This window comes from Octopus bimaculoides, chromosome 2 (genome assembly GCF_046866305.1).
Source record: "Octopus bimaculoides isolate indiv1 chromosome 2, ASM4686630v1, whole genome shotgun sequence".
NCBI lineage: Eukaryota > Metazoa > Mollusca > Cephalopoda > Octopoda > Octopodidae > Octopus > Octopus bimaculoides.
The window spans coordinates 105158287-105168889 of record NC_142929.1 but is presented as its reverse complement, the minus strand read 5'-3'; the positions used below and the strand labels follow the sequence as shown (position 1 = coordinate 105168889).

General features: G+C 41.5%; 1 long non-coding RNA gene across 1 annotated transcript in view; it reads right to left on the bottom strand.

Moving 5' to 3' along the window:
• LOC149137183 (uncharacterized) overlaps positions 1–10356 on the bottom strand; it is a 26300-nt gene extending 15944 nt beyond the window's left edge. Inside the window, exons 1-2 of the long non-coding RNA XR_016237944.1 lie at positions 10239–10356; positions 6532–6689 (exon numbers count right to left, since the gene is read on the bottom strand). This is a non-coding gene — a long non-coding RNA (uncharacterized LOC149137183). The remainder of the gene's footprint in view (positions 1–6531; positions 6690–10238) is intronic.
• Between the last annotated feature and the right edge of the window lie 247 nt (positions 10357–10603).

Genomic DNA, 10603 nt, shown 5'->3' with positions numbered 1-10603 from the left:
TACTTATATATACGTATATAAATGTATGTGTGCGTATATATATATATATATATATGTATGTATATACATATACATAAATATATATGTATGTATAAACATATATACATGGATTTATATTCATATGGATATAAATATATACATTTGTAGATAGATAGACAGAAGACAGACAGATAGATAGATAGATAGAGAGACAGATAGATAGATATGTTTTTTTATTAGCCACACAGGGCTCAACATAGAAGGGACAAAATACAAATGTAGAGTTTTTCTTTTCGAGGGGGGTGGGCAGGCGAAAACAAAGCAGAAAAAAAACAAACAAAAGTGGGGACAACGATGAAAAAAAACATCGCAAAACGTTTGGGGTATTTACAAAAAATACGAAATAATACAGAAAATTCCCAATAAATGGAGAGGTTATCCGTGGAAAGAAAAACCTACGAGAAGACCACGGTAACCTCGGTCCTTAGTGTCACAATTTGTTAAATAAAATTTCTTTTATTTATGCAAGAAACGTAAGTAGCTCTCTGTTTACAAAATTTTAAACGTTTTATAGAATCATGGTCAAGGTGGCTTCGTCGGTCATACGTGCCATTCTTGCTACATGTATCCATCTTTTTTCGAAACATTTGCTAGACAACACTTGCCTCTCTACTCTCACCTTCCTTTTCAAGTGATACTTGAAAAAGTTGATGAGAGATTGACCAAAGAGGAAAGTGTTTGTCTCTAATCCTTTCAGACGCGTCCACCAGATGCATTCTTTCGCCATAGCCACAAGTACGATAAATACAGCTTTTCCTTCCCGTTTAAAGGAAGGAGGCGTGACGATATTGACGATAGACTCGGTTGATAAACCGACTCGTCCCACACGTGACAGCAGTCGTTCGACATAAGCCCACAGCTCCGAAATGGTTGGACACTGCACGAATGCGTGCAGAACGGTTTCATCGCTCTGACCGCATCTCGGGCAGGTCGGCCCCGCATTTCACGAGCCGTGTCTATAGAGCTTATCCCGAACGGGTAGCGCTTCTCGGTAGCATTGCCAGGCCAGGGATCTCTGGAAGTTGTCCATAGGTCCCGGCCCGAAAGTCGTCCTGAACAGGCGGGTCAGGTATTCCTCGTCGACGCCCAGGTTCGCCCCGAGATCGTCGTCGTACCTGCCCTCCACTAATCCCCTATAGAATGACTTCGTTGTGATGCAGCCGCTCAAGGTCGACCCGGGACGGCAAAGTTGTTGCAGAGCAACGCGACACTCACGGTGCCATCCGCCATTCCTCGGCCTCTTTTTGATCCACGACTGCAGCTCGGTCATGGAGACGAGCTGCAGGAAAGCGCGTCGCACAAACGGCGACCACACCTGCTCACCGTCGTCTACGTAGAGCCGGAGATGTCGCAGTCTCAGCGCATGTCTGCGCATCATCAACCACGGCATGCCCAGCCCTCCTTTTAGCGGGTGTTGGCAACAAACAGATCGCCTCACCATCGGAACGCTTCCTTTCCACAAAAAGCGGAAGAGGATGCGCTCCATTTCGGTGATGGCGCGATCGGGACAAGGCACGACGGTCAGGCGGTATTCGATGACGGACGCGATGTACGCATTCACCACCTCCGCCCGACCTTTTAGGGACAGCTTCCTCTCGGATCATTGCCGGCAGAGAGTGGCCACCCTACTCGTTATCTCGTCCCAGTTCTTCTCCGTTTGCAGGTCCGGACCGAACCAGACTCCGAGCAACTTGACCGGACCGTCCGTCCAGCGTCCCACTACTGAGGCGCTGCCGGACGGTATGGGCTTGCTTCTCCAGGTGCCGAGCAGCAAACCCACCGACTTATCCCGGTTGATTTTCGCTCCCGTCACTGCTTCGTAGTCTTTCAGCGTCTCGCCGACAAGCTCGATGTGCTCATGGCTAGACGCTATGACGGTGACGTCGTCCGCGTATGCCGACACGCTCGTCCCGCACCCCAGTTCTCGCGGGATGCCCCTCAGCGTCGCCAGCTTCCGCAGCAGTGGCTCGAGAGTCAATACGTACAGGAGCGGCGACAGGGGGCATCCCTGACGAACCGAACGTGCAATGTCGAAGGGTCCCGATAGACGTCCATTGACGCGAACAACCGAACGGATGCCTGTGTACAAGGCAGCCATCCAGCCGCGGAAAACTGGACCGAAGCCGGCCGCTTCGAGGACGGCCTCCAAGTATCGATGGTCTACCCTATCGAAAGCTTTGGATTGATCCAAATTGATCAGGGCCCCACCCATGCCAGGTTCCTTAACTACCCTCTCTATGATGTAGCGCATCAGATGGAGGTTGTCATGGATGCTCCGGCCCGGCACGGCGCACGTCTGCTCCGTGCCGACCAGTTTCTCGATGACAAGCGCCAACCGCTTGGCTAACACCTTGGCCAAAATTTTCAAGTCTGCATTGAGCAGAGTGATGGGCCTAAAGTTATCTATGGCGTCCCCCTTGTTTGGATCTTTCTTCAGCAGCGTTACCGCTCCTCGGCTCACAAAACCGGGAATGCTCCCGTTCTGCTGCCAGTTGCAGTACACGGCCGCCAAGACGTCTCCAAACAAGTCTGGCATACAGTTGTAAAGCTCGTAGGGCAGACCATCCGAACCCGGAGATTTGTCCGTCGAGCAACCCGCCATCGCGTCCCTCACCTCCTCCGCCGTGATGACGCCTTCGCAGCACTCCGCCTCTCTTGCCGAGAGTCGTGGCAAGCTGTGCAGGTAGGCACTAAAGTCCACCCTGCCTTCTCGCTCGCCACTCCTCCCGAACAGTCGGGCAAAATGCCGCTGAAACGCCTCGCACATCTTGCTTGGCTCGAGCAATTCGCGCCCCTGTTCGTCTACCAGAGACCGGATGGTGGCATTGTTACCTCGCTGCGCCTCCGCCACCCGGGCCTCTCGTACGGCTCCAACACCTTCATTCCTCAGAGCACGCATCCTTGCCCTGACAGCACACCTTTCGTGTTTAGCATTGAAGTGTTGGTCGAGGGCCAACCTCGCCGCTAAAACGTCGGATGCGATGCCACTTCGCAATGCCTCTTCTAACTTTATCACTAGCTCCCCCTCTACTCTGTTCCTCTCTACAGCTAGTGCCCTGCTATACCTTATTGCTTCCGCCCTTACTGCTCTCTTGAGGGCAAACCACCATTTGTTGTTGACGATGGCTCCCGTCAAAGCCCTCTTTACTAACGTGCTAATCCGATCTCCGAAAACCTGTCTTGACGGGAAAGACGCGTTTAGTTTCCAGTAACCGGGACCCTGCCTATGTGCCTTATCTAAGTCTAGCGTACACGTCACAAGTTTGTGATCCGTGTAGCTGACTATGTGGAACTGTGGACATCCTAAACTATCTCTATCTCTTGTCCTACACACTATCCTATCTAGATACGATCTCGACAACCCAATGCGGTTGCTCCAAGTCCACGTTGGCACATTTGGGTGGTCGAGTCGGTGCCCGTCAGACAACTGGAAGCGTCTGAGCAGGTCTCTGAGGCCTTTGCATCCCCTTCTAGTTTTGTCACTCCCCACATAGTCTAGATGCGTGTCCAAGGTAGCATTCCAATCCCCCACTAAAAGTAAGGGACGAGACGTTCCCAGGAATACTTCTAGACGTCGAAAGAAGTCCGACCGACCTGTTAAAGGAGGCACATAAACTGCCAGCAACCGAAAAGCGCCTCCATCGCTGCCGTCCACATCCAGGACAACAGTCTACCCTCCGGGTCCGTAAATATCGTCTTTACTTGGAGATCCAGACTCTTGCGAAAAAGAACCGCCGTGCCACTACCGCCCATCCTCGGCAGACAAGGAGAAAAATAAATGTTAAACTGTCCGCCAAACATGAACTTTAGGGCCCGCGGTTCATGAAGTCTGGTCTCACTAATGGCTAAGATATCCAAATTGTGTGACTTGATGTCATTTAAGAGGTACCCTTGTTTCCAAGGGGACCCCAAGCCACGTACATTTATACTGCCTATTTTGAGCATGATTCTATCAAAATTTGTGTTTTACACACGAAAGGAGAGAGAGAGAGTTACTTACTGTCCGAAAGTTCTTGTTTCTTCGCCTCACAGTCTTCTCTCAGAAGGTTTTTGTACAGTTTTTTAGATGAATATTTCTGGAATCTCCCTACTGTATCCGGGTAGAGAGATTTCAGTGTATTGTATGTGCTACGTGTTACGTGTATGATTTTGATGTGTTGTGGTGGTGTTGTGCGTGGGTGATTGCTTGTTTTCGTGTCATTTTCTGTTATGTTAGTGTTTGACCTAATGAATTTCATTAGGTCTGGATTGTTTGTGTTTATCGCTGTCAACATTGTTGTGGGGTTCTGTGTTGGTGCGTTTGTGTTGGTGTTTTTGTTTTCTGTGGATGTGTTGGTTTCGGGGCTGGTAAACCTCCCCGCTTTGTTTGTTTGTTTTTCCGTTCTTTTTTTTCCTCTTTTTCTTCTTAACCCCCCCCCCCCCGTGGCCACTTGCCAATCCTCTGTGTCATCTTCATCTGACGACATGTCGAAGGAATCGGAGGGTGGGAGGGGAAGGGTGTTGGGGTCTATTTTTGTGTGGGTTGATTTTGTTGTTGGTGGTGTTGGTGCTGTTTCGTGACAGTTGGGATGTGATGTTTGGGTTTTTGGGGGTGGGGTGGGAGTCTTTTTCGTGTTCCCTTCTTCTTGTGGGGTTGTTGTTGGTGGTGGTGGTGGTGGTGATGGTGCTGATTCTGTTCTTGGTGGTACTGGTGGTGTTGTTGTTTGGTTCGGCTGGGTTGCTGGCTGCTGACGATTCTCCATTTCGTTGTACAGCTGCTTGACCAGTTGTGCATATGGCGGTGTAGGCAGTAATGCTGTTTTTTCTTGTGCTTTTGGTTTTCTTGTGGTTGTTGTTGTTGTTGTTGTTGTTGTTTTTCTTGGTATTGTTGACGTTGTTGTTGCCTTTGCTTCTGGGCTACTGGGCATGTGTTTTGAAGGTGAGTTTTGCTACTACAAACGTAGCAAACTGGCCTTCTGCCTTCGACGAAAACATGAAAACTTGAATCCTCAGTTAATTGGATTCTATGTGAAATTTTCTCGTAGTTTGCTGGATCAACTTGTACCAGGAGTTGAAATTCCTGGCCAATCCAGTTTTCATTGTACACGGCAGATGCTTCTAATATGTTTATTTCCTCCTCTATGCCGAGACATATGGCAGATACGAGCCATTCTTCCTCAATTTCAGGAGGCACATTCGAAATCTTTATTTTCGTAACCCTACGACCAAAGTACGTAGGGATCATGAGTAGGTTCTCATGTTGTAATGACTTAGTGGAGAGGTCCTTGGCTCGCTGCTCGCTGTCGAGTCTTACCTCTATTGTTCCGAATTTCATTCCTCTTGTTATGTAAGTTTTATAAGACCAAAGTGGCTTTAAGCACCTCTCAGCCTTTTCTTGAGTGAATTTTTCCAGTATCTTTGTCTTTAAATTAATGGTTCTGTAGATGATAGTTTTTTTATCTATGTTTATTTTAAAGTCCGCAGGTGTTTGAAGATGGACTGTAACGTCCTTTTTACTTAGTATGCTTTTGCATGCGAGTAATTTCTCTTTCGATATATTCAAAATTCTTTTTCTGGGCTTCAAAGCCTCGGCAAAGTTCGTGTTTGTTGTGGTGGTGGTGGCGGTAGTGGTGGTATCAGTGGTGAGGACAGTGGTTTTGTTAGCAAGGACATTTGTGTCCTTGTTGTTGCTGTTGTTGTTGTTGTTGTTGTTGTTGTTGTTGTTGTTGTTGTTGTTGTTGTTGTTGTTGTTGTTTTCACTGGTGAAGGTGGCAGGCAAGACTGCTGTAGCAGCAGAGTTTTTCTTTTTCTCCATTCTCTCGTTTAACTGTGAGGAAGGAAGACTAGGAAATTCTTTTTCGAACGAAATACTGCAAAATTCAGCGTTCGTTTCACGAAACTTTTCACGGCTACAAGACGCCATCGTCTCAAAAAAAATGGCTAGAAAGCCGAAATTGATTTTTAAATCCTGGAAATGTGCCACACAGGGCAGATTTCCGTTGCAAAAAACTTGCTCCAGAGAGTCTATAAGTTGTTATACAACTTTCTATATAAAATAAACTTTACAAACAAACTTTTTAAAACATGAAAAAGGCAAAACTTACGGAGCCGACACGTCTACCGTTTGTCCATAGAGATAGATAGATAGATAGATAGATAGATAGATAGATAGATAGATAGATAGATAGATTGATTGATTGATTGAGTGATTGATTGATTGATTGATCGATTGATTGATATATATAATTATATAATATACATACGCACATACATATATACATATATGCATGTATGTATATACACACATAAGCACACAAACACACGCACATACAATAGATATTGTTTCTCATATCTAAATATATCTTGATTTAAGTCAAGTTATCTGATACATTGTATTATTTTCCTTATTCACATTACATTGTATTAAAAAGCGATAATTTACAGGCGTGATTCAACCTCAAACACCATTGAAAACATTAAATGAATAGGCCCCCACTGTACATTTATACGTACCTTCGTGGCCATTTATTATTTCTCTCTTGTAGTCACGAATGAACATTACGAAATTCAAAAGTGCCCATTTGGCGTTGACAAGTATGATTGATATATTATTATGGTTAAGGGCGATCGAAATAATAGCTAAATTATCCGTGAAATATCATCCTGCCATCCTAAAATAAAAGAGAACATTATATATTATTTATACATAATACACACACACACGCATACACACACATATGTTTTATATATACATATACATATATATATATATATATATATATATATATATATATATATGCGAGTAAAAATAAATACAAAAAAGGTGGGGTTTTTTGTATGATTGTGTATAGAGGAATATATTATTTTGTTTAAAAGAGTTCCAACACTGTCTGTTTTTTATGTTTTATTTATATTCCTGCAGAACCAATGTGGGGTATAGAATATGGAATATACAATATATAATATAATATACAATATATAATATAAAATAAAATAAAAATGGATGGCACCATGAAATAAAGTATTGAATGTAGATGAAATATTGAGTGTTCAATATAAAGGATCAAATATATAAATATAAATATAAATATATAAAGGTGACTCGAGTTTCAGGGCTATTTCCCTTCGTCATGTGTACATATATATGTGTATATATATGTATGTATATATATATATATATATATATATATATATATATATATATATATGTGTGTGTGTGTGTGTGTGTGTGTGTGTGTGTGTGTGTGTTTGTGTGTGTGTGTGTGTGTGTGTGTGTACACATTCATACATACATACATACATACATACATACATACATATGTATGCATGTATTATGTATGTATGTATACACATATAAAAATTTATTCACATGTGTATATATGTTCAATTTCTTTTTTTAATTTTAGAGTAAATTTCGACCAGCCACCTGCTTGGTAGTTAGGTTGTGAAAGAAAGTGTCTTGTTTTGACAATCTTACTTTAAATCTTAAGAAGGTCTTTCAGATTTTTATAATCCCAGATACCGTGATCATTTGTAGCATATGAATTAAGAATTTGCACTCTCTGTCCGGGACCCCAAATGTATGTATGTATGTATGTACACTCTTGAATCGAACAATGAGTTCGTGTCCTCCACACCGCATTTGGTGGATAAATATTCTTTATTTGTGGGTTAACAAGGCAACCAACGGTTTCATGTGGAAAGATCACCATAATTTTCAAGCGAACCACTTGGAAATATCAATTATCTCCATTTTGGTGACTAAAGATACCCAAGGGTGGGAATTAAATGCAGTGAAAGGCTAAATCTGCAGTTAATTTACCCCCTTTGCCAAAATGTATTGAAACAAAATAACCAATGTGGTTAAAAAGCCGTTTATTTACAAGCAAGGGCTCAAATCTTCGGGTTAAATCAGATTTCTGTCACAAAACAATAAAAACATCAAAATTAAATTATATTCAGGCCGAGAGAACTTATAAAAAAATGACTGTATTTGTTGCAATGGACTTTCCCTTCTGGGTTCAAATACTGCATTTCGTCTTTCCATGATCTGTAAAATAAGTATCTCTCATGTACTATTGACAGTGATTCCCTTCCAGAAATGCAGTGCATTATACCTATTTCAGAAGTCATTATTTTATTACAGCATTTGTATGCATGTATGTATGTATGTATGTATGTATGTATGTACTTCTGTCCAGAAGCTGGATCTATTTCTATTAATTTCAACTTCATATCCCTTCCACGATAAAATGTACCGGTAATATAGGTTTTCGCAATTGTATCGACTACAAATAACCCTCATCTTCGCGAAATGGCTTCATTTCTATGTAAGAAATCACCATTTTCTCTTCTGTCGGTTTTTCCTTTTCTGTTCTTCTTTAATTTACTGTTTTTCCTTCTTTTTCTTTCTCTTCTTGACAATAATTTCCGTCTTTTATTCAGATTGTTTTCGTCTTTCGTTTTTATTCATTTAGTTTTTTCTTTACTCCAATATTTCTTGTTTTCTTTAGACTTTCCTTTCTATTTGTTCCTCACACCTCTCTCCCTCTCTCTCTCTTTCGTCTTCTTCCTTCCCTCTCCTCCCCCTCTCACACTCAATTACATGTTTGTCATACGGTCGGTCTGTTTCTCTTCATCTTATCAATGAACTGCCTGGAGAAGACAAGACAAAGCAGAGTGATTAGTGAGAAAGGTCTAGTCGGTAGCTTCTAAGTACATAGCCCTCATCTGTCCTTAAACAAAGAGATAAGATAGTCACAGGTTCTTGGCTCTTCACAATAGATTACGATTTCCTAATTATACACTTGTATATGTTGCAAGGTGTTCTTTGCTTCAATGATAGATGTTGCTGAAATTAAGGTAATATGTGAAACAGAGACGCATTCTTGTAGGTACTTACATATGCTCAACCACACATACACGTACACAATGTCACACATACAGACAACTAAATATTAATACACACACACACACACACACATTCAAATATATACATGAACTTAGCCATGCATATACATGCACGCTGTCTCACATACAGATGAGCAAGCGTCAACATACACGTATATTCGACCACACATACACGTTACACATTCAGACATCAACCGCGCGCACACACATTCCTAAAGTAGGGAGAACATATATGATATCTACATAGGTCCTCGTTAACCTCATTATAACAGGTAGTTCATCTACAGCAGGCACCTGCCAACCTCATTGTAGTGAGCAATTTCATTATAATAGGTCCCTTGAAAAGTAGCAACTCCAGGGAAAATGTATTAGAAGAAGAGCTGTTTCTTTTCTTTGACTTGAAAACATGGTAGGATATTGTATTCAGCGATCATCAACTACCGGTGATTAGACTTGTTAACTTCAGCTGATATAGAATCAATAGTTATAACGTTGATGAATTTCCAAAATATACTAAATCAACCAACCAATTCGTTAGTGTTAGATTGGCCCATTATTTCATAACCAGTGAGTTCTATATTCTTTAGTTTTGTTGCTGCTATGTAAGTAAGAAAATAATGAATCAGCGCCGTCCACGAATATGCCAGATAGAAGAAATAATGAAATGCGAATCTGAAATATTTTATCTGTGAATCTGGCATTGATACATTATTTGCATTCACCACGTTTATGTACCAAACAATACATGATTAATTCTTTCTTTCTTATTTTAGTTGTCAGCAATTATTTATATCCACTTCCTAAGTATGTATACATCTATAAAAATGGTAAGTCTCTGATGTCTGTAAATTAACAGTGATATTCTTACCAAATAGCGGGATGTGTAATTTTGTCTTTATTTCTTATCATTTCGTGAGACAGCATGTCTGTTGAAGTTAGCAGGTATATTTTATTCTATTGACATTAAGACAGGTGAACAATCACATAATTTGTTGTGTTCAAACTGTGCAATAACAACGATAACAACAAAAACAGCTGTTGCAATAACATTGTCAATATGAAAACTACGTATGTGTAAAACAAAACAAAAATATACCGTGTCGAGAAACTGGAGAAATATATCTAATATTTTTAGGCGAGACTTGTTGAATACAAACAAAAGCCACAGGATACAAAATGAAACTGAGAAGGCTGATAGTTGTTATGATAAAAATGTGATTAATAAGTTAGAAAGTCTCATTGTCACATTGTTTGACTTTCTAGGGCCTCCACGTAGCTTGAGTGGTTAACGGATGGGATATTACACTTACCATGCTGTGTAGGTGGCGCTAGGTGCGGATCGCCATATCAGCTATCGTAAACGAGGGGGTGGCAGGATGGCAGTAGTGTAAGAAACAACAGCAAACAACAATAATTTCAACTAAAAAAGGTAAAGAAACGCAAGTAAAATTTTAAAAAGACAAAATACGAAAGTGAAAAACAACAAACGCTGTAAGGATAAAGAATTTGTAATGATTGGATTACAAAAGTTGTTAATGGAATGTTTTATTTATTGGTGTCAGTATTTCGACTTGGTTTCTCCACCTCACAACATCCTATATTAACGAAGAAATTCTCTCTCTCTCTCTCTCTGTATGTGGTGTGTGTGTGTGTGTGTGTGTGTGTGTGTGTGTGT